Source organism: Pseudophryne corroboree, chromosome 8 (assembly GCF_028390025.1).
Source record: "Pseudophryne corroboree isolate aPseCor3 chromosome 8, aPseCor3.hap2, whole genome shotgun sequence".
NCBI lineage: Eukaryota > Metazoa > Chordata > Amphibia > Anura > Myobatrachidae > Pseudophryne > Pseudophryne corroboree.
In genome coordinates this window covers 113,836,853-113,858,904 of record NC_086451.1, presented here as the reverse complement: position 1 = coordinate 113,858,904, position 22,052 = coordinate 113,836,853, and the positions used below count along the sequence as shown (strand labels likewise).

General features: G+C 44.6%; 1 protein-coding gene across 5 annotated transcripts in view; it reads left to right on the top strand.

Moving 5' to 3' along the window:
* The window catches only part of NR6A1 (nuclear receptor subfamily 6 group A member 1), a 563,603-nt gene that overhangs the window by 141,249 nt on the left and 400,302 nt on the right, over positions 1-22,052 (top strand). For 2 of the 5 annotated variants that reach the window (XM_063935588.1, XM_063935586.1), the window contains exon 3: positions 3,303-3,367. The exons of the other annotated variants lie outside the window; for them this stretch is intronic. The gene's annotated coding sequence lies outside the window, so the exon portion shown is untranslated. The remainder of the gene's footprint in view (positions 1-3,302; positions 3,368-22,052) is intronic. 5 annotated transcript variants of the gene reach the window in all.

Here is a 22,052-nt window from a genome sequence, read left to right as displayed (position 1 = left end):
AAAGGTTGATAGAAGTTCAAGAAAGCATAACCTCCTCTCAAAATGCTTGGGCAGCTTCTGTAAGCAATGGTGTTTACTGCACAGTCATAAAACTCAGAAGAACAAGGCTTCTTGGTACCACAGAGCCAGAAACCCACCACATAAGAATGAGCTGCATTGTTGCCTAAAACAGGAGAAATAATTGATTTATGTCTGCCAGTGTAATTAAACTATAAAATGAATCCCACAGAAAGAAACCCTGGAGTTTCACAGCAGCACTTTACCCTTGATATCTCGACCGCAAAAGCTTGGTACCCTAATAAAGGTCATCTTCCTATAAGGGCTGAATTTTTAATCCCATTCAGTTAGGGTAAACACTATGTAATACTGGAAACAATTGGCAGCTATTCATATATTGCTGTTAAAAAGAGGTCAGTGAGGGGAGTAGATTTTATTTTCAGAGAATGACAGCTTTAGAATCTTAAGAAGTTATTAGGATATTTCCCTCAGAATTTTACCTTTTGATTGTGTGGGTCTGACCCAGGCCACTTCTTCACAGTTAACATATGTTGACATATATGAAGTAAATGTCTGCAGACTTACTTGGTGAAATCGGTTGAATAACTAGTGCTCACAGGCTATGGGATTTAGCACCAAATTTAGGAAAATGTTCATAAACATCAAACTCCTTTATTTCCTTTAAATATGTCTTCTGTACATAAATCCCGTTACCTAGCTTACAAAGACGCACCCTTCTATATACGCTAGCCTAGCATGTATTTATTGTTCCTATCTTTTAATAGCAGAATGTGTGGTGGTATTGTTGGCTTTTTTTTTTGTCCAAGCACATCACAGTTGAGGCAAATTACAAATGTACATGATGGTGGACCCATGTACCCCAGCTAGGCACAGCTTAGAGATGAGCGGGTTCGGTTCCCAGACATCTGTCTCTCTGTGGGTAGTGGTGTCGGGTGGGGTTAGTGTGTGCTCTCTAGGGGTGCTGCTCCTGTCACTGCGGTGTACCTGTGCTGTGTTAGGGGTGCTGTCCTGGTTGTCACTGGTGTTTCATGTGCTGTTACGGGTGCTGCAGCTGTACATGGGTGTTGCTGTCATGGCTGTCACTGTGTTGTATAGGGGGCAGGGGCACTGTCCTCCTGTATGCTGTAAAATATAGGGGTGCTGCTGGCCCTATATTCTGTCAAAATTCAGGGGTGCAGTTGCCTAGAATTAAAAACACACTGCTCCTGTATGCTGTAAAAATATAGGGGTCCTGCTGTTAAAAGAACATTATACTGGCCCTGTATGTTGTAAAAATTCAAGGGTGCAGTGAACATCAATGTACACTGGCCCTGTCTTGTATGCTGTAATAATTTTATGGTGCAGTGAAAATACATGTGCACTGTCCCTGTATGCTGTAAAAATTCAGGGGTGCTGTTGTTATCACTGACATATATGAAGGGACTCATTCAAATGAATGGGTCTAATTAGACAACCTTAATTTTGATTTATTATTGATGTTCCACATTTTGGGATTATTTATTTAGAAGATGCGCATTTGTTGTACAGGGATCTTATTTTCCTAAGGGCTGCGTAGGGTTATTGCAATACCTTGCAGTGTTAGAAGAACAGATTTTCAGTGATCTTGCATTGCATCAGCTTTCCATTGCACTGCAGCACTAGATGGGCCAGGAGCTCCTGTGAGGCACAAACAGTTACTGAATAAGGCCCAGTATGGCGTCTTATGGTGGCTTACAGTCAGGATGATGTCTGGCTTGCCAGGCTGAGGCATGCTGTGGGCACGGAGGTTAGCATTGCTTCCTCCCATAGTCCTACTTATTATTTATTTATTAACAGTTTCTTATATAGCGCAGCATATGTCGTTGCACTTTACAATTAGAACAACAGTAATAGAACAAAACTGGGTAAAAACAGACAGATATAGAGGTAGGAAGACCCTGCTCGCAAGCTTACAATCTATGGGAATAGTATGAAATGACTTTCGACTAGTGGTAAGCTCCACTAGTGGTAAGCTCCACTAGGGCAGGCGCTCAATAACAAAAATAATTACTGCACAGTCGTGCTTAGTACTTTACCGAACCAACCCGAACTCATCTTGCCCCATCTGGGGCTGCTGTCGGGGCTCAGGAGGGGCTTCTAAAATATCTAAGGGGTTTGCCTTATTTAAAAATAAAATCTGAATAAAATAAACAAGACACACAGGTATGCTCACATGCGTGTAACTGGGACACACAGGTATGCTCACGAGATCCGGTCTGAAGATCGACAGTGTCTAGGTCGACCACTATTGGTCGACAGTCACTAGGTCATCAGGGTTTCTAGATCGACAGGTCAAAAGGTCAACATGAATTTTTAATTTTTTTTTCCCTTTTTTCCCTTTTTCATACTTAACAATCCATGCGGACTACGATTGGAAATAGTAACCTGTGCTCACATGCGTGTAACAGGAAGCTGTGAAAAAATAAATAAGGCATCTGCCACAAAATATGTAAATAAAAATGCAATAAAAAAATTGGAAAAAAAAGAAACCCACGAGATTTTCACAAAATAAGTCTCCAGACTCTGTGGAGGGGACAATATCCAATCTTGATACTTATGGTATACACCAATTTGTTTGCATCTCACCATTAAATCCAAGATTATCTTAATCCCTGAAAATGGAGACGGGGGTACAATTTTGGAGGCTTTGGCCCCTAGTTTTTCAGTTTGTCCAGTAATGTGGAAATTAATTATTATATATTTGCTTGGATAAAGTCCTTTCTGTTCCACACCAATAATAGGAGTGGAGGTGAAAGCCTGTGTGTTGTTCCTGATTGCATGTGCCTCTCTAATTTTTAATCACCTTCACACTGTCCTCTTCCTCTTGCCTCTTCTCATAATGTGAAAAGTCATCAAATATAGAGGTGGTATGTTTGTAGCTAGCTATTACCCCTTTCACATCGCAAACCTGGGTCAGATGCGGGATTTGAACACGGCTCCGGGTAAGAGACGTTCACATCGCAATACTGACCTGGGTTATACCTGGGTTATTGCAGTGTTGGTGCCTTTTTGCTTAACCCGGATCACCCATGTTAAAACCAGTGTGATGTCATTTTAAAAGGACTTGATTGGTTCCCAGTTTTTGGCCATTCAACTTCTGTGTCCATGTTCAGCTGATCGTTGTTTGAAAAATTACATTTCAGTAAGTTTACAAAACAGGTGTGACACCTTTTTACTTTATACAAAACCAGAACTGTACATACCAAATAACAATACTATGTTAATATATAGCATATTATAAATGTTTTAACGTTTTTCTAAAATAGATTAACAACAGCAACCACAGGTCAGCAAATACTCTGGTAATGAATTAAAAGCCAAGGAGATTAAGGTAAGTCTTCATACACCAGAGCATTAGGGTCCACCGGCCTCTATTTGGTGGGTGGTTGGGGATGACTATACTCATACGGTGCTTGGTACACCGGTGCATTAGTATCTATTGGCCTCTGTGTAGGGGGTGGTTGGGGATGACTATACTAATATGGTGCTGGGTACGGTGCAGGATTAAAATGGGAATATGAGTGACTGTATTGGGGAGGCATATTATGTGGGCGCCCTAAGCGTTGACTTTGGCTACCAAATAGAGATGTGAGAAACTCCTGGTTCTCCTTCTGTAGCTCACGAATGTGATCCATAAAATTGTTCTGCATGGTTTGTTCCGCTGCCAGTAAAGGTCCATGCGAGCATCTTCCCTGGTTGCCATGGCTGTGTCCATTTGCTCAAGCTTATCCAGCAGAACAGTCATCATAGCTTTGGCTGCCTGTTCTGTCTTGTTAGGCCTTTTCCTGTGGCGTTACAGTATATACTGTGGGTGCAAGAGATCAAAAATTTCTTAACAAATGTGAATTGCAGTGAGGCTAGCAAGCGTGTCTGTGGTCTCCTCCCACCTACACACTGCAACATTTATCATTTTTTATATTATTTTAGTTGTAATTCATCTCCAATTACTTTTGAATATTTTATTATTTGGCCACTTACTACACGTTTTCTCTGGCATATACATCTGAATCGTGGTGACAAGTAGCCAAATAATAAAACAAGTGTATGTCCAGATTTTGTTGAAAATATATAATCGTTAATTTACATGGTCCTCGTAAAGGCTGCATTGGGGTTGTTGATGTTGCGGTTGGCCACACTAGGTCCAAGTTGTATCTCATCAGCCACCTGTGTTGTAGGCAACACACCGGCTTCTTCCATCAGCAGTGGATCTTCCGCCATGGGTGTTGCCTCATCCACAAGCAATGCAGATGACCGTGCCTCTGGGGTCACTACAGGAGGGAGGGGTTCTGTAGCACAGGCATGGCTAGTTTCAACGGCAGCCAGACTGGATGACAATGTCACACAGGGTAGCTTAATGCGGTATAGCCAAATGCATGGGCACACAACTCAAAATACTGCCAATCCATGCAGGCAGCACCACTGCGATTCCTATTGTGGTCGTTAACCTTGTGAAATTGTTTCTTGAGTGCCTTCAATTTATTGACCACCTGCTGTTGGGACCTTTATAAAGCGTGATGCCGCAAGCATTTTAGTGATGCTGCGATATGTTATCGCATTCCTAACTGTACCCATTATCTGCAGACTTATTTCCTCCTCATCGCTGATCCACAGCAACTCCTTGACTTAATCATCACCCCAGTTTGCCATGGCTAGGTCCAAAGGAGTGCAGAACTGGTCCACAGGAGTACAGAATTGTGCAGATTGCTTTAAGACACGTGTGCTCGCAGTGCAGTACTGTAAACAAACCTGAGCTGACTGGAAGCAACAAATCAGCGCTATTTCTTCATGGGTGGGCAGAATATCCCGGGACTGTACCATTTTAGTGCACAATAATCAGGGTCCGACACGTGTTTAACCCTTCTTTAAACCCGGGAAGAAATACCTGGTTGGACGTCCCGGGGTATTCAGACTGGTGCTTTCACACCGCACCTCGACCCGGGTTGACTCGGCAGCAACCCGGTAAAAAGCTGGGTTATTTTGGCGATATGAAAGGGGTATATGATTGGGAAAACTTGGCAAGCTTTTTCCAGGGGGACCACCTGTCGCTGAAGTGATGTTTTGTTTAAACTGTGCATGTCCTGTTTGAACAACATATATGGGTAGGTGGGAGGGCCCAAGACAATTCCATCTTGCACCTCTTTTTTTTTTCTTTTCTTTTTTTTCTTTGCATTATATGTTCTTTGGGGCCTAGTTTTTAAAACTGCCATGCTATCTGCCACTGCAGTGCCACTCCTAGATGGGTCAGGTGTTTGTACCGCCCACTTGTGTCGCTTAGCTTCGTTATCCAGCTACCTCATTGCACCTCTTTTTTTTCTCTTTGCATTATATGCTATTTGGGGCCTAGTTTTTAAAACTGCCATCCTGTCTACCACTACAGTGCCACTCCTAGATGGGCCAGGTGTTAGTTCCGCCCACTTGTGTGGCTTAGCTTAGTCATCCAGCGACCTCTGTGCAACCTTTTGGCCTAAAAACTATTATGAGGTGTTCAGAATAGACTGGAAATGAATGTTATTGAAGTTAATAATACCGTAGGATCAAAATTACCCCCAAATTCTGTGATTTTAGCTGTTTTTGTTTTTTTCAAAAATCATCCAAATCCAAAACCTGAAAGGGTGGGTTTGCCAAAACCAAAACACAAAACCGGAAAAGTGTCCACCGCTGGTGTGGTATGTTAGATAGACTAGACTTAGGTCGACAGTGTCTAAGTTGACCACTATTGGTCGACAGGGACTCTAGGCCGACATGTACTGGGTCGACATGAAAAAAGGTCGACATGAGCTTTCAAGAAAATGTTGGTGCCGTTTTCTTCGTAGGGTGACCGGGAACACCAGTTAGTGCACAGTGTCCCATCGCATGGCTCTCTTTGCTCGCCATGCTTCGGGCAAGGTGCCTCGCTCCGCTACCGCTGCACCCGGCACAGGTTACCGTTCCCAATTGTAGTCCATGTGGATTGTAAAGTATGAAAAAGTAAAAAAAAATTAAATAAAAAGTGAAAAACTCATGTCGTCCTTTTGTCATGTCAACCTAGAGTCCCTGTTGACCTAGAAACCCTGTCGTCCTACTTACTGTCGACCTATTATTATTATTATTATTACCAGTTGCTTTTACAGCGCACACATATTCCGCAGCGCTTTACAGAGAATATTTGCCCATTCACATCAGTCCCTGCCCAAGTGGAGCTTACAATCTATATTCCCTATCACATGTACATACAGACATATTCATGCTAGGGTTAATTTTGTTGGTAGCCAATTAACCTACCAGTATATTTTTGGATTGTGGGAGGAAACCGAAGTACACGGAGGAAACCCACGCAAGTACGGGGAGAATATACAAACTCCACACAGTTAGGGCCATGGTGGGAATCGAACCCATGACCTCAGTGCTGTGAGGCAGTAATGCTAACCATTACACCATCCGTACTGCCCATTGTCGACCTAAGTCTTGTCGACCTAGCGACCGGATCCCGTCCACCGCACATCTCTAGCACAGCTTATTGTGGTCTCTCTCTAATTATGTCAAAGATTTTCTGATATCATGACCTACAATCTTGCACTCAAAACAATAATGCCAAAACATTACCTCCAACTTTAAAAATGACAAGCAGCCTGTACTTTTATCAACACAAATGACAAAAGAAACATTTCAATAACTATAGTCCAAGTGGCCTCCTACCAGACTCCTTGTTTGGCGAGATATTTTTAAAATTTTTGTCTTAAATAAACAATTGGGGGATTGGTTAGAAGAGAGGAAAGGAAAGATCTACAAAGATCTGCAATCGGCTACTAAATGAAGTGCAACACTTTCATATAAAGGGATTTTCAATCTTTGCTGTTTGTGGGGCAGATGTATTAACCTGGAGAAGGCATAAGGAAGTGCAAGGTGATATAAGCACCAGCCAATCAGCTCCAATATCTAAATTAACAGTTAGGGGCTGGTGCGTTTTCACCTTGCATTTATCACTGGTTTATCACTTCCTTATGCCGTCTCCAGGCTTAATACATCTGCCTCTGTCTGTTCTGAATCCTGATTTGATCATCTTCATATTTTTTCTGTCAGTAAGAATTATTCTGATGCCATAGAACGTACTACCCTGTTGTTTCTTACTTCCACGTTCTCATGATATAAGTAGGAATATTTGTTTTTCCTCAACAGTTGTCTTGGCGTTATTCTTGACTCCTCCCTCTCCTTCAAACCACATTTTCAGTACCTTTCAGTACATCACCTACTCACTGATCATCTCTACACTGCACTACTGTGACCTTCTCCTATCTGACCTTCACGTCGCTCCACTCCAGTCTGTCTGCAATGCTGCTGATCAGTTCATCTATTGAAACACACTATGGATTAAATTTACTAAGATGGGAGTTCTATTTAAGATGGGATGTTGCCCATAGCAACCAATCAGATTCCAGGTATTATCTTCTAGAAGGTGCTAGATAAATGAGAAGTAGAATCTGATTGGTTGCTATGGGCAACATCCCATCTTAAATAGAACTCCCATCTTAGTAAATTTACCCCTATGTCTGCATCCTCTCTCCTACATTCCCTATACCCCTTCTCCTTCAGTAACCAATTGAGGCTTCTCACACTCACTTATATAGCCCTCACCCAATCCTCTCCCAGTTACATCTCTGACCTCATCTCCTATCACACTCCTACCAGCCCACTTCACTCCACAAAAATGAACACTGCTTCTCCTCCCAGCTGATTATACCCTCCCTCTCTCGCTCTAAAGACTTTGCCCATGCTGTTCCCCAGCACTGGAACTCTCTCCCTATCAGACTCTCCACCTCTGTCCAAAATTTCAAACAAGCTTTCAAGACCCACTTCTTTATCAAATCTTGACAGCTCTCATCCTAACCCATTGCTCCATGCTCCTTGCTCACTGTCTCTCCCCTCTCTGTCTCCCACTCTCTAGACTGTAAACTCTCATGCTCTTTATTTTCCCAGCTTTTCCTTCACTTACACAATCATCTTCTTCCCCTACTGCCAACAACAGCACCAATCCTTTTAGTTTGGCTGCTCTTTTAGGTATCCTTGTCCTGCAATGTTTTGTCATGTAAGTTCCTTTTTATCTTGTTTTGTTCATCCTGTTTCTGTGTGTGCTCTGTAAGGTGCTGCTGACCCCTTGTAGCGCCATATAAATAAAGACTGATGATGACTATAATAACAATAATAATAATAATAATAATAATAATAATAATGAAGAGTTTTTACTTGGATGTTTATCTAGTGACTGACAAGTAAAACCCATTTATAAGAAGTGCCAAGGTACACCAGACTTTTCCTATATTTATTACCAGCAAGATGACGCTTGGTAGTGTTGCTAGGCTGTATCTACGAGTCCGAGAATGAGGTGTTCATCTGTCTGTTTCATCACATGAACACATTACAGTTTCCTTTGGGTCATGGACCAATCTGGGGTTTGTATAATATCTTTATCATAAAGAACAGGGAAAATAGAGAATGATGAACAAAAAGCATAAAATGCATCACATCAGTTTTTATTTTGTACAGTTTCAGTTGTAATCATTCCCCGGATTATACTTTAGTTACTGTGTGCCTTGTCCAATAGTCTTTTGTTGCGTTATAAACTTTAACAGTCTATCGTATTGGGGATACCCATTGCTAGTAAGCTCTCACTTAGTAGTGACAGAAGAGTTTTTAAGTGTAAGTGCATATAATAAATCTGTTCAGTAAACCTCTGATGATTGAGATTGAAGTCCTACGAGACAGTGTTTGCGTCAAATACTCAGGTGCGCTGTCTCAGCAGCAAACGTGTCCTTCAAAACTTTCAAAATGTTGGCATCTAAGGGCCTGGTTCAGGGGTGTGCACAGTTGCATGCGCAGCTGCAATTTCACTCACTGGGTAATATAACAATGGCTCAGCCTCCATTTTGTGCGCAGAAACGCCCACTGCCGGCATCTCACATCAGCAGCTCACTTACATAAGCAGAAACATCAGACGCACCTTGGCCGCACCATTGGACCTATGCTGTCTCAGACAGAGCGGCTCTCCTAAGACGTCAGCTGTGAGCGAATTAGCAATGGCTCACTAGGGAAAGCCCAGTAACCAGTCCCTTCACGCCCGTGTTTTTCTAGCACCCCACATTATTCAGAGGCGCACACAAGCCACGCGCAGTGCCGATGTCCACGTAAGTGAGCAATTGTTTGCTATAGCGCATGCACACAAAAATCAGTGCACGCGTTACCCTGAGTGTATTCGCAAAGGTTCTATTGCGTATGGAACCGACGGTTTTAAGAAATGGAGTGGTAAACAGGTGGGTGTTATGGAAGTGGCCTAAAGTGAACTTAAAATAAACTGTCTCGTGGGTGTGATATGAGTGTTGTAGGTTTAACAGTGCAGGGGGGCTGCATTCTTTTCCGCATAGCCGCTTCCACACAGTAATACGCTTGGATTGGGGGGTTTAAGGGGAGAACTCCAACATGTAATTTTTGTTTCTGCAAACCTTCTCTCCCCCCAACCTCAAAACATTCTGGTACCCCTGGTTGTAAGGCACAATGATCCCTATGGCTACATGCATTTTTCAAATAAGGTTTCTCATGGCCACTAATATGGAACCGCTTGTAAAATACAATACACGAGCAAGCCCTGAAGAGTATCTGGGTCTTTTCGTCAGCAAGTAGATTTTAGTAACTGCTTTGGGGCTCATTCTCATTTGGATGCAAGTCATTTTTATGGCCCACCTCTCAGATGTAGCAGTACACGTCCGTGCTTATAGGTGTTACTTTCAAAGGGGTCTATTCAATTCAAGTCGGATTTACCGACTTGACGAATAAACGGCCTATTCAATCAAACTGATGTTTATCTGACAAGTCAGAAAATCTGACCTGTCTGAAAACACGTGGATCGGCGGATTAGCCGCGGATCCACGTGTTTTGTCTGATTTGCGGCCGAATCGACAAGTTTTAGCTCCGTTTCCGACAATGTTAGTTCGACTTTAAAAAAAGGTTGGATTGGCATTGTCTGATTCGGTCGCTAATTGAATACTGAAGGGATCCGACATCAGTTGAATACACCCCATAATCTCACTGAAATGTGTTTCCAAAAGTAGACCAGCATGAATATAGACTGTAAACTCCAATGGGTCAGAGACTGATTTGAATGGCCAAATATTCTGTTTAAAGAGCTGCTCAATATTTGTGTGCTATATAAATAACTGGTAATAATACATAGTGTTTTATACAAGCAGTTTATTACATGTAGCAATGAGCATTATGTTGAAATGGATTATACAGAACTAGCGACCCGCCCCGGCTTCACCCAGGAGCGGACTTGCTTCACTAAAATCGTCACTGCTCAGCTCCCTTTTATCATAGATTAATGTTTCATACACCTAAATCTTCCTTGACAAATGCTCTGTAGAATTGTGAAAACCGCATCAAAATCCGTCCAGTGATTTTCGAGATTAGCACAAACAAACACCTGCCGATACAGGTAGGGTCATAGCTTGAACTTTGGGGGCCACGTAGCAAAATTTGAAGTGGCCTCCAAATGCTTTAAATTTAGCAGTGAATTTGCTGAAAACACAGCTCCTTAAACTCTGTACCTACTACATAATTCATTTAATCATTATTAAAAGGAAAATTGTTCTTACCTGCCATCTTAAGGTTCAGTTATGTGGCTGTGAACATGGACTTGTCTCCTTACGTCCATGCGACTTCTGATCAACAGCCACCATCCTTGGGGAGAGAACAAAGGCACAGCAGGAATGGTGGCAGAGGCAGAGATACAGGAAGGCAGAGCGGGTCAGAGGAACATATGGGGAAAGGGAGTCAGAAAAGCATATGGAGATGGGGTTCAGAGGTACACATTGAGTGGAGAGGGGGTCAGAGGCACATACAGAGAGGGGAGATCATAGGCACACATGAGGAGGTAGGAGGCAGAGGCACATTTGGAAAGGCAGTGGTCAGGGGAAATCATGTGGGGGGGGCAGAGGGGAGGTTGATTGTAGGTGCACATGGGGAGATAGGAGGCAAAGGCACTCATGGGGAGGGGGTCATAGGCACGCTTGGTGAGGCAGGGGGCAGAGGTACTCATGGGGAGGGGAGAAGATAGGTGCACATGGGTAGGTTGGAGGCAGAGCCACTCATGGGGAGGGAGGTCAGAGGCTCACTTGAGGAGGCAGATGGCAGAGGCACTCATGGGAATTACGGAAGCAGGTGACAGGGGAGCATTAAGGAGAGATGGGGGCGGGGACATATGTGAAGGATGAGCTGTGATGATTTCCTCCCCAGTGCAGTGTTGCAGCTAGGGATGGCCATCGTGGGTTATCCATCAATGGCACCATCAGTGGATAACCTCGATGGTGGGCAACCATCTGTAAGGGAACCATCGATGGTTTTGCCCTTCGATGGTCCCAATTACTTTATTATTGAGGTCGACGCGGGCCAATCAGAGCCTGGGGGTGTCCGGGGGCCGAGCTATGCTCTGTGTCCCTGACACCCTAGAGAAAAAAAATAAAAAATTATTTGATAGCTCTTTACCATCAGTGGTGGGAAACCATCTGGTTCTCCCCCATCGATGGTAAAAGTAGTTACCATTGGTCACAGACCATCAATGATTTCAAATTATTGATGGTCGATGGCCATCCCTAGTTGCAGCCTTCTGTGAGTGAGTAGAGGGACAGAGGACCTGCTGCTGATCAGTCTGAAAGGGAGCTCCGCAGCGCTGATGATCCATGTAACAAACTACTTCCTAGTCACAGTTTGCAGGAGGGATCATTACGCCTGCGGTCCTGATATAACACACCACTTACTGTCCCACACTAAATGTTGCCCCCAGTAGTACCTCATGTAGCCCTGCCCCCATAGTTACATAGTGGGAGTAATCATACTTAAATTAATTCCTTGACTACAGTATATACTCGAGTATAAGTCGACCCGAATATAAGCCGAGGAGGAAGGTTCCATCAGTGAAACCCTTATGAAGAACATTGTTTACCTTCAGTAAAAGAAAGGAATGTACTTTTTCTATTATTTGTTTCACATGCGCTTTCGACATATATAAACACCGCTCTCTTTTTTTAGTTTAATCTGTTCATGTAAAACGGTGATTTTTACGTAGGTGTTTATAGTGGACGGGCAGCATTGCTCCAACTAGGTGAACAGTTCATTCCTTTTTCTGTTTGTCTATATTCATCACCATAGAAAGGTTCACCTAACCGGCTGCATATCCAGATTTACTCCCCCCATTATGTTTTCCCTCAGAGAAGAACGTTCAAATACATTTGAAAAATTATTTGGGGGGGATAATGGACATCTGGACCTTGTTGATTTCAACCTCGAAGAGACCATGCATAAACTGGAAAATACACTCCTTAAAGAGAGCAAAGTATGGTGGGAGATCGCCACTTTGGAGAAATATCTATCACATGACTTGGTACCACGAGGTTTGAAAATTAACAAGGTCTGTTCTTTTAATACAGCTAGTGAGGACTTCAAAAAAGATTGGGCTAACACTATAAATAATTGTTCCTTAACGTTAATAAAATTGATCATTAAAGAAAGAAAGAGGGAACTCAATAAATTTGATACAGAGATTGCTGAATACAAATCTTTGTCATCCCCCTTTTCTGAATCTGAGGAGTATAAAGTATTAGAAAAGGGGATTGAGATAAAGTTAAAACGAGCCCAAAAACAACTGGTGGAGAAAAAATTAAGAAAATTTAATAGAGATAAGTCTGAGCAAAATATATGTCTCGATCAGGAGGGGGGGAAATGACCGGTACTCCTGTACATTTAAAAGATCCCCCCATTCGACAGAATGAGGTGACTCAATCTAGAAGGTTCCTAAAAAGGAAAGTTCCCTATAATCGATCTTTTAATCAAAATGACAGGAGAGACAGATATACCAGGATTATGCCTGATTCATCCAGGTACCACCATTTCTCCAATAAGGAGAATAAGAGTTTTAGAGAAATTACTCCAGAATGGAGAGGACCCCCTTTGGGGGAACAGAGGGGTAGATTTCCACGTAGAGAGAGGTCTCCCATATGGATAGAAAACCGGTTCTCTCCTTTGGGAAGGGTGGTTGACCGGGAACAACATTTTTTAGAGAACAGACGCCATCAAAATCACCACCGTTAATATATAGGAAAGTCCAGAGGGGAAAAAGGGGAAGTGTGAAAAAATCCCACAAAGGTAAATGTAAAAGGAAACGTAGACCGAAAAAGGTTCAACCTCATAGTGATAATCAAGTTCCAACTGCCCCTTTAGATAATCAAATGGAACGTCCCCATACAACAAAAATTTATCCTCGGAGTGTTTTTTTGCGCTTTGGACATATATAAACACTGCTCTCTTTTTTTACTTCCTTTAATAGACCCGCCGCTGCCGCCGGAGATGCAGGAGGGACACAGGAGAGGCGCGCGCTGTGCGCTCCGTGTCCCTCCTTCACACTGCTCTGCCTGTCACACTGCACTGCCACTGACTCGAGTATAAGCCGAGGTGGCTTTTCAGCACAAAAAAAAAGTGCTGAAAAAGTCTGCTTATACTCGAGTATATACATATCTACACTATGTTAAAGTTCAAGGGGTATATTTACTAAAGTTTCTAAAAATTAAAAGTGGAGGTGTTACCATATCAACCAATTAAATTGTAGCTATTCTTTATTGCATTGTAGTCAATGAGAAACATAATCTTATTGGTTGCTATTGGCAACACCACAAAATGTATGTTTCTCTAACGTCCTAGAGGATGCTGTGGACTCCGTAAGGACCATGGGGATAGACGGGCTCCGCAGGAGACATGGGCACTTTAAGAAATAATTTAGTTCCTGGTGTGCACTGGCTCCTCCCTCTATGCCCCTCCTCCAGACCTCAGTTTGATACTGTGCCCAGACGAGCTGGGTGCTTTTCAGTGAGCTCTCCTGAGTTTACTGATAGAAAGTATTTTGTTAGGTTTTTTATTTTCAGGGAGCTCTGCTGGCAACAAACTCCCTGCATCGAGGGACTGAGGGGAGAGAAGCAGCCCTACTCTCTGAAGCTAGGTCCTGCTTCTTAGGCTACTGGACACCATTATCTCCAGAGTGATTGGTACGCAGGATCTCACCCTCGCCGTCCGTCCCGGAGCCGCGCCGCCGTCCCCCTCGCAGAGCCGGAAGATAGAAGCCGGGTGAGAATGAGAAGAAAAGAAGACTTCAGAGGCGGCAGAAGACTTCATGATCTTCACTGAGATAACGCACAGCACTGCAGCTGTGCGCCATTGCTCCCACACACCTCACATACTCCGGTCACTGTAAGGGTGCAGGGCGCAGGGGGGGGGCTCCCTGGGCAGCAATATAAACCGCTTATTTAGCAAAAGGAGCTTATATACAGCTGGACACTGTATATATGCATGAGCTCCCGCCAATTTTACACTTTTAGCGGGACAGAAGCCCGCCATCGAGGTGGCGGGGCTTCTCCCTCAGCACTCCACAGCACCGCTGAGAGGAAGCTCCCCGGACTCTCCCCTGCTTATACCATGGTAGAAGAGAGGGTTTTAAAGAAGAGGGGGGGGGGGGCACATAATTCGGCGCAGATAATAACAGCGCTACTGGGTAAACATTAAATTGCTGTGTTTTTTCCTGGGTCATATAGCGCTGGGGTGTGTGCTGGCATACTCTCTCTCTGTCTCTCCAAAGGGCCTTGTGGGGAAATTATATTCAGATGAGCATTCCCTGAGTGTGTGGTGTCGGTACGTGTGTGTCGACATGTCTGAGGTAAAAGGCTCTCCTAAGGAGGAGATGGAGCAAATGTGTGTGTGAGTGGTGTCTCCATCGACAACGCCGACACCTGATTGGATATGTGAAATAATGTGCTGAGGTAAATTTATTGCACAAAAGATTAGAGAACAGACAGTGAATCTACACAGGTCTGTCCCTATGTCGCAGAGACCTTCAGAGTCTCACAATGCTCACTATCCAAAATAATAGACACTGATATCGACACAGAGTCTGACTCCAGTGTCGACTACGATAATGCAAAGTTACAGCCAGGGCCGGAGCTTCCACTAAGCAGCTTTAGGCAGCTGCCTAGGGGCGCCGGATCCTGAGGGGGCGGCCTGCTACAGCTGCCTGAAAAAGGTAGCGTGGTCCTACCTCACAGTCGCCGCATTCCCCCCGGCACTCGTATCTTACAGTAGTTGCAACTGGCAAGCTCCCGTATTGTAGCCTCCAGCTCCGCCTTCACCCGGCATAGGAAATAACTTTGACAGTTCCTGGAGTACTGGCTGGGGGTGACAAGTGGCGCTGCACTTCATTTCAGGCTCTTTCATAGACTACTCAGTCCCAACTCTGCATCACAGCCCGCAGGTAAGGTGGCTGCACAGTGCACTCTCTGCATTTGATAAGGAAAGAGGGGGAGAGCAGCAGAGCAGCAGTCTGGGGAGGGGAAGGCAGAGATGAGCAGCAGGCATGCACACAGTCTGGGGGGGGGGGATGAGCAGCAGCACGCACACAGATGGTGGAGGAGATAGAGCAGCAGACATTTAACAGAGGGGGGGCGGGGTGAGAGCTGCGGGCACCCACACAGACTGGGGAGATGGGGAGAAGAGAGCAGCCATGCAACCTACTGGGGGTGGGGGAGAGCAGCAGTATGTCTTTCACCTGAAGGGCGGGTAGGGGGAAGGGGCAGTAGGCAGAAGTTTTGCCTAGGGTGCCGAGAAACCTTGCACCGGCCCTGGTTACAGCCAAAACTGGCAGAAAAGTATTCAATATATGATTATTGTAATAAAAGATGTTTTGCATATCACTGATGACTCATCTGTCCCTGACACGAGGGTACACATGTTGAAGGGGAAGAAAGCTGAGGTAAATTTCCCTCCTCTCATGAAGAAAAAGAGCGGGAATCTCCAGACAAGAAGCTGCAGCTTCCCAAAAAGAATTCTCAGGGAGTATCCTTTCCCTACTAGGGCCAGGATACGATGGGAATCTTCCCCTAGGGTGGACAAAGCGTTGTCACGTTTACCCAAAAGGTAGCGCTGACTTAACTGCTATCCTCAGGGATCCTGCAGATAGCTTGCAGTAAAAGTACTTTGAAGTCCATTTACACACACTACTCAGACCGGCGATTGTGTCGGCATGGGTTTATAGCGCCGTAGCAGCGTGGACAGATACCTTATCAGCGGAGATTGAAACCCTAGATAAGGATACCATGTTATTGACCCTAGTATATGTATGTGTGTGTGTGTGTATATATATATATATATATATATAAAAGATGCTGTCTTATATATATATATAAAACATGCCCATAGAGACATTGGTCTACTGGTTTCTAGAGTCAACGCTATGTCGATTTCTGCTAGAAGTGTCCTGTGGAACATGCAATGGACAGGTGATGCCGACTAAAAGAGGCATATGGAAGGTTTACCTTACAAGGCTGAGGAATTGTGTGGAGAAGGGCTCTCGGACCTGGTCTCCACAGCTATAGCTGGTAATTCTGATCTTTTGCCTTATATTCCCTCACAGCCTAAGAAAGCACGACAATCTCAAATGCAGTCCTTTCGGTCGCAGAATAACAAGAAAGTACGAGGAGCGTCCTTTCTTACCAGAGGTAAGGGTACAGGGCACAGCTAGTTCCCAGGAACAGAAGTCCTCCCCGGCCTCTACTACATCCAACGCATGACGCTGGAGCTCCGCTAAGGGAGTCCGCCCCAGTGGGAGCACGTCTTCGACTCTTCAGCCACATCTGAGTTCACTCACAGGTGGTTCCCGGGGCAATAAAAAATTGTTTCTCAGGGTTACAAGCTGGAATTCGAAAGGTGCCTCCTCGCCGGTTTTTCCTTATCGGACCTACCGGCTTCTCCCCCAGAAAGGGAGATAATATTAAATACAATTCACACATTGTATCTCCAACAGGTGGTGCTCAAGGTTCCCCTCCTGCAACAAGGAAGGCGATATGACTCAACCTTGGCTGTAGTCCCGAAACCGTACGGTTCGGTCAGACCTATTTTTAAAATTAAAATCTCTGAACCTATACGGGAAAAGGTTCAAATTTAAAGTGGAACCGCCCAGAGCGATCATCGCCAGCCTGGAACTGGGGGATTTGATGGTGTATCTAAACATAAAGGCTGCATACCTTCATGTTCCCATTTATCCACCCCATCAGGCGTACCTGACAATTGCAGTACAGGATTGTCATTACCAATTTCAGGGTAATTGGCGGAAATAATGGTGCTCCTACGCAAGCAAGGAGTCACAGTTGTCCCATACTTGGACGATCTCCTAATAAGGGCGAGATCAAAAGAGCAGTTGTTGAACAGCGTGTCACTTTCGCTGAAGGTGTCACAGCAACACGGCTGGATTCTCAATTTCCCGAGGTCACAGTTGGTTCCTATAACTCGTCTGCCCTTCTTGGGTATGATTCTGGATACAGACCAGAAATGGGTTTACCTTCAGATAGAGAAGGCCCAGGAACTCATGACTCTAGTCAGGGACCTATTGAAACCAAGACAGGTGTCAGTGCATCACTGCACTCGAGTCCTGGGAAAAACATTCCCTTCAGCAGGTTCCATGCGAGGACTTTCCAATGGGACCTACTGGACAAGTGGTCCGGGTCACATCTACAGATTCATCAGTTGATCACCCTATCCCTCAGGGCCAGGGTATCTCCTGTGGTGGCTGCAGAGTGCTCACCTTCTGGAGGACCGCAGATTCGGCATTCAGGACTAGATCCTGGTGACCACGGACGCGAGCCTCCGAGGCTGGGGAGCAGTCACACAGGTAAGAAATTTCCAAGGTCTTTGGTCAAGTCAAGAGACTTGTCTTCACATCAACATATTGGAACTAAGGGCCATATACAACGCCCTACGTCAAGCAGAGACCTTTCTTCGCGACCAACCGATTCTGATCGCAGTAGCTCATGTAAACCGCCAAGGCGGCACAAGGAGCAGAGTGGCGATGGCGAATGCCACCAGAATTCTTCGCTGGGCGGAGAATCATGTAAGAGCACTGTCAACAGTGTTCATTCCGGAAGTGAACAACTGGGAAGCAGACTTCCTCACCAGACATACGTCCTGGAGAGTGGAGACTTCATCAGGAAGTCTTCGCACAGATTGCAGTTCGGAGGGGACTGCCACAGATAGTCAGGATGGCGTCCCGCCTCAACAAAAAGCTGCAGAGTTATTGTGCCTGGTCAAGAGACCCTCAGGCAGTAGCTGTAGACGCCCTAGTGACACCGTGGGTGTTCCAGTCAGTCTATGTATTTCCTCCTCTTCCTCTCATACCCAAGGGTTGAGAATAATAGGAAAAAGGAGGCGTGAGAACAATTCTCATTGTTCCAAATTGGCCACGAAGGATCTGGTATCCGGATCTGCAGGAAATGCTTACAGAAAATCCGTGGCCTCTTCCTCTAAGGCAGGACCTGTTGCAACAGGGCCCATGTCTGTTCCAAGACTTACCGCGGCTACGTTTGACGGCATGGCGGTTGAATGCCGGATCCTAGCGGAAAAAGGCATTCCGGATGAGGTCATTCCTACGCTGAAAAAGGCTAGGAAGGACGTGCCATCTTAACATTATCACCGTATATGGCGAAAATATGTTTCTTGGTGTGAGGCCAGGAATGCTCCTACGGAAGAATTCCATCTGGACCGTTTCCTTCACTTCCTACAAACTGTAGTGAATTTGGGCCTAAAACTTAGGCTCCATTAAGGTTCAGATTTCGGCCCTATCCATTTTCTTTCAAAAAGAGTTGGCTTCTCTACCAGAAGTTCAGACGTTTGTAAAAGGAGTGCTGCGTATTCAACCTCCTTTTGTGCCTCCGGTGGAGCCCTGGGACCTTAACGTGGTGTTAAGTTTCCTTAAGTCACACTGGTTTGAACCACTTAAAACGGCGGAGTTAAAATATCTCACGTGGGAGGTGGTCATGTTATTAGCCTTGGCTTCGGCTAGACGTGTGTCAGAATTAGCGGCTTTGTCACATAAAAGCTCCTATCTGGTTTTCCATATGGATAGAGCAGAATTGCGGACCCGTTCGCAATTTCTGCCGAAAGTGGTATCATCTTTTCATATGAACCAACCTATTGTGGTGCCTGTGGCTACACGTGACTTGGAGGATTCCGAGTTACTTGATGTGGTCAGGGCTTTGAAAATTTACGTGGCCAGAACGGCTAGAGTCAGGAAAACTGAAGCGCCGTTTGTCCTGTATGCATCCAACAAGATTGGTGCCCCTGCTTCAAAGCAAACTATTGCTCGCTGGATTTGTAACACGATTCAGCAAGCGCATTCTACGGCTGGATTGCCGTTACCAAAATCGGTCAAGGCCCATTCCACTAGGAAGGTGGGCTCTTCTTGGGCGGCTGCCCGGGGGGGTCTCGGCACTACAGCTGTGTCGAGCTGCTACTTGGTCGGGTTCAAACACTTTTGCAAAATTCTATAGGTTTGATACCCTGGCTGAGGAGGACCTCATGTTTGCTCAATCGGTGCTGCAGAGTCATCCGCACTCTCCCGCCCGTTTGGGAGCTTTGGTATAATCCCCATAGTCCTTACGGAGTCCCCATAGTCCTTACGGAGTCCCCTCTAGGACGTTAGAGAAAATAAGATTTTACTTACCGGTAAATCTATTTCTCGTAGTCCGTAGAGGATGCTGGGCGCCCGTCCCAAGTGCGGACTTCTTCTGCAATACTTGTATATAGTTATTGCTTCAATAAGGGTTACGTTATAGTTGCATCGGTCTTGCACTGATGATATGTTGTTTTCATACTGTTAACTGGGTAGTTATCACAAGTTATACGGTGTGATTGGTGTGGCTGGTATGAATCTTGCCCTTGGATTAACAAAATCCTTTCCTTGTACTGTCCATCTCCTCTGGGCACAGTTTCTCTAACTGAGGTCTGGAGGAGGTGCATGGAGGGAGGAGCCAGTGCACACCAGGAACTAAATTCTTTCTTAAAGTGCCCTATCTCCTGCGGAGCCCGTCTTTCCCCATGGTCCTTACGGAGTCCCCAGCATCCTCTACGGATTACGAGAAATAGATTTACCGGTAAGTAAAATCTTATTTTTAGAATCTTAGTAAATCTTCTCAAAATACCCTGTACCTGTAAGTATATTCCTTACAAGATTTACTAACAACTGTAGAGTATGTTTATGCCTAAACCACTTAACTGGCTAATACTTTTTACATAAAAATGCTCAGAAAACATATTTAACACCATTTTATAGAAAACAAAAAAAACAAAAACCATATACGGGTTGAGTATCCCTTATCCAAAATGCTTGGGACCAGAGGAATTTTGGATATCAGATTTTTCCGTATTTTGGAATCATTGCATCCCATAATGAGATATTATGGTGATGGGACCTAAATCTAACCACAGAATGCATTTGTTTCATATACACCTTATACACACAGCCTGAAGGTAATTTTAGCCAATATTTTTTATAACTTTGTGCATTAAACAAAGTGTGTGTACATTCACACAGTTCATTTATGTTTCATATACACCTTATACACACAGCCTGAAGGTCATTTAATACTAGTGATGTGCACCGGACATTTTTCGGGTTTTGTGTTTTGGATTCGGTTCCGCTGCTGTGTTTTGGATTCGGACGCGTTTTGGCAAAACCTCCCTAAAAAATTTTTGTCGGATTCGGGTGTGTTTTGGATTCGGGTGTTTTTTTTTACAAAAAAACCTCAAAAACAGCTTAAATCATAGAATTTGGGGGTCATTTTGATCCCATAGTATTATTAACCTCAATAACCAAAATTTCCACTCATTTCCAGTCTATTCTGAACACCTCACACCTCACAATATTATTTTTAATCCTAAAATTTGCACCGAGGTCGCTGAATGACTAATCTAAGCGACCCAAGTGGCCGACACAAACACCTGGCCCATCTAGGAGTGGCACTGCAGTGTCAGACAGTATGGCACTTCAAAAAATAGTCCCCAAACAGCACATGATGCAAAGAAAAAAAGAGGTGCACCAAGGTCGCTGTGTGACTAAGCTAAGCGACCCAAGTGGCCGACACAAACACCTGGCCCATCTAGGAGTGGCACTGCAGTGTCAGACAGGATGGCACTTCAGAAAATAGTCCCCAAACAGCACATGATGCAAAGAAAAAAAGAGGTGCACCAAGGTCGCTGTGTGACTAAGCTAAGCGACCCAAGTGGCCGACACAAACACCTGGCCCATCTAGGAGTGTCACTGCAGTGTCAGATAGGATGGCAGATTTAAAAAATAGTCCCCAAACAGCACATGATGCAAAGAAAAAAAGAGGTGCAATGAGGTAGCTGTGTGGCTAAGCTAAGCGACCCAAGTGGCCGACACAAAAAACTGGCCCATCTAGGAGTGGCACTGCAGTGTCAGATAGGATGGCAGATTTAAAAAATAGTCCCCAAACAGCATATGATTCAAAGATAAATTAAAGAAAAAAAGAGGTGCAAGATGGAATTGTCCTTGGGCCCTCCCACCCACCCTTATGTTGTATAAACAGGACATGCACATTTTAACAAACCCATCATTTCAGCGACAGGGTCTGCCACACGACTGTGACTGAAATGACTGGTTGGTTTGGGCCCCCACCAAAAAATAAGCAATCAATATCTCCTTGCACAAACTGGCTCTACAGAGGCAAGATGTCTACCTCCTCCTCATCGTCCGATTCCTCACCCCTTTCACTGTGTACATCCCCCTCCTCACAGATTATTAATTCGTCCCCACTGGAATCCACCATCTCAGGTCCCTGTGTACTTTCTGGAGGCAATTGCTGGTGAATGTCTCCACGGAGGAATTGATTATAATTCATTTTGATGAACATCATCGTCTCCACATTTTCTGGAAGTAACCTCGTACGCCGATTGCTGACAATGTGAGCGGCTGCACTAAACACTCTTTCGGAGTACACACTGGAAGGGGGAGCAACTTAGGTAAAATAAAGCCAGTTTGTGCAAGGGCCTCCAAATTGCCTCTTTTTCCTGCCAGTATACGTACGGACTGTCTGACGTGCCTACTTGGATGCGGTCACTCATGTAATCCTCCACCATTCTTTCAATGGTGACAGAATCATATG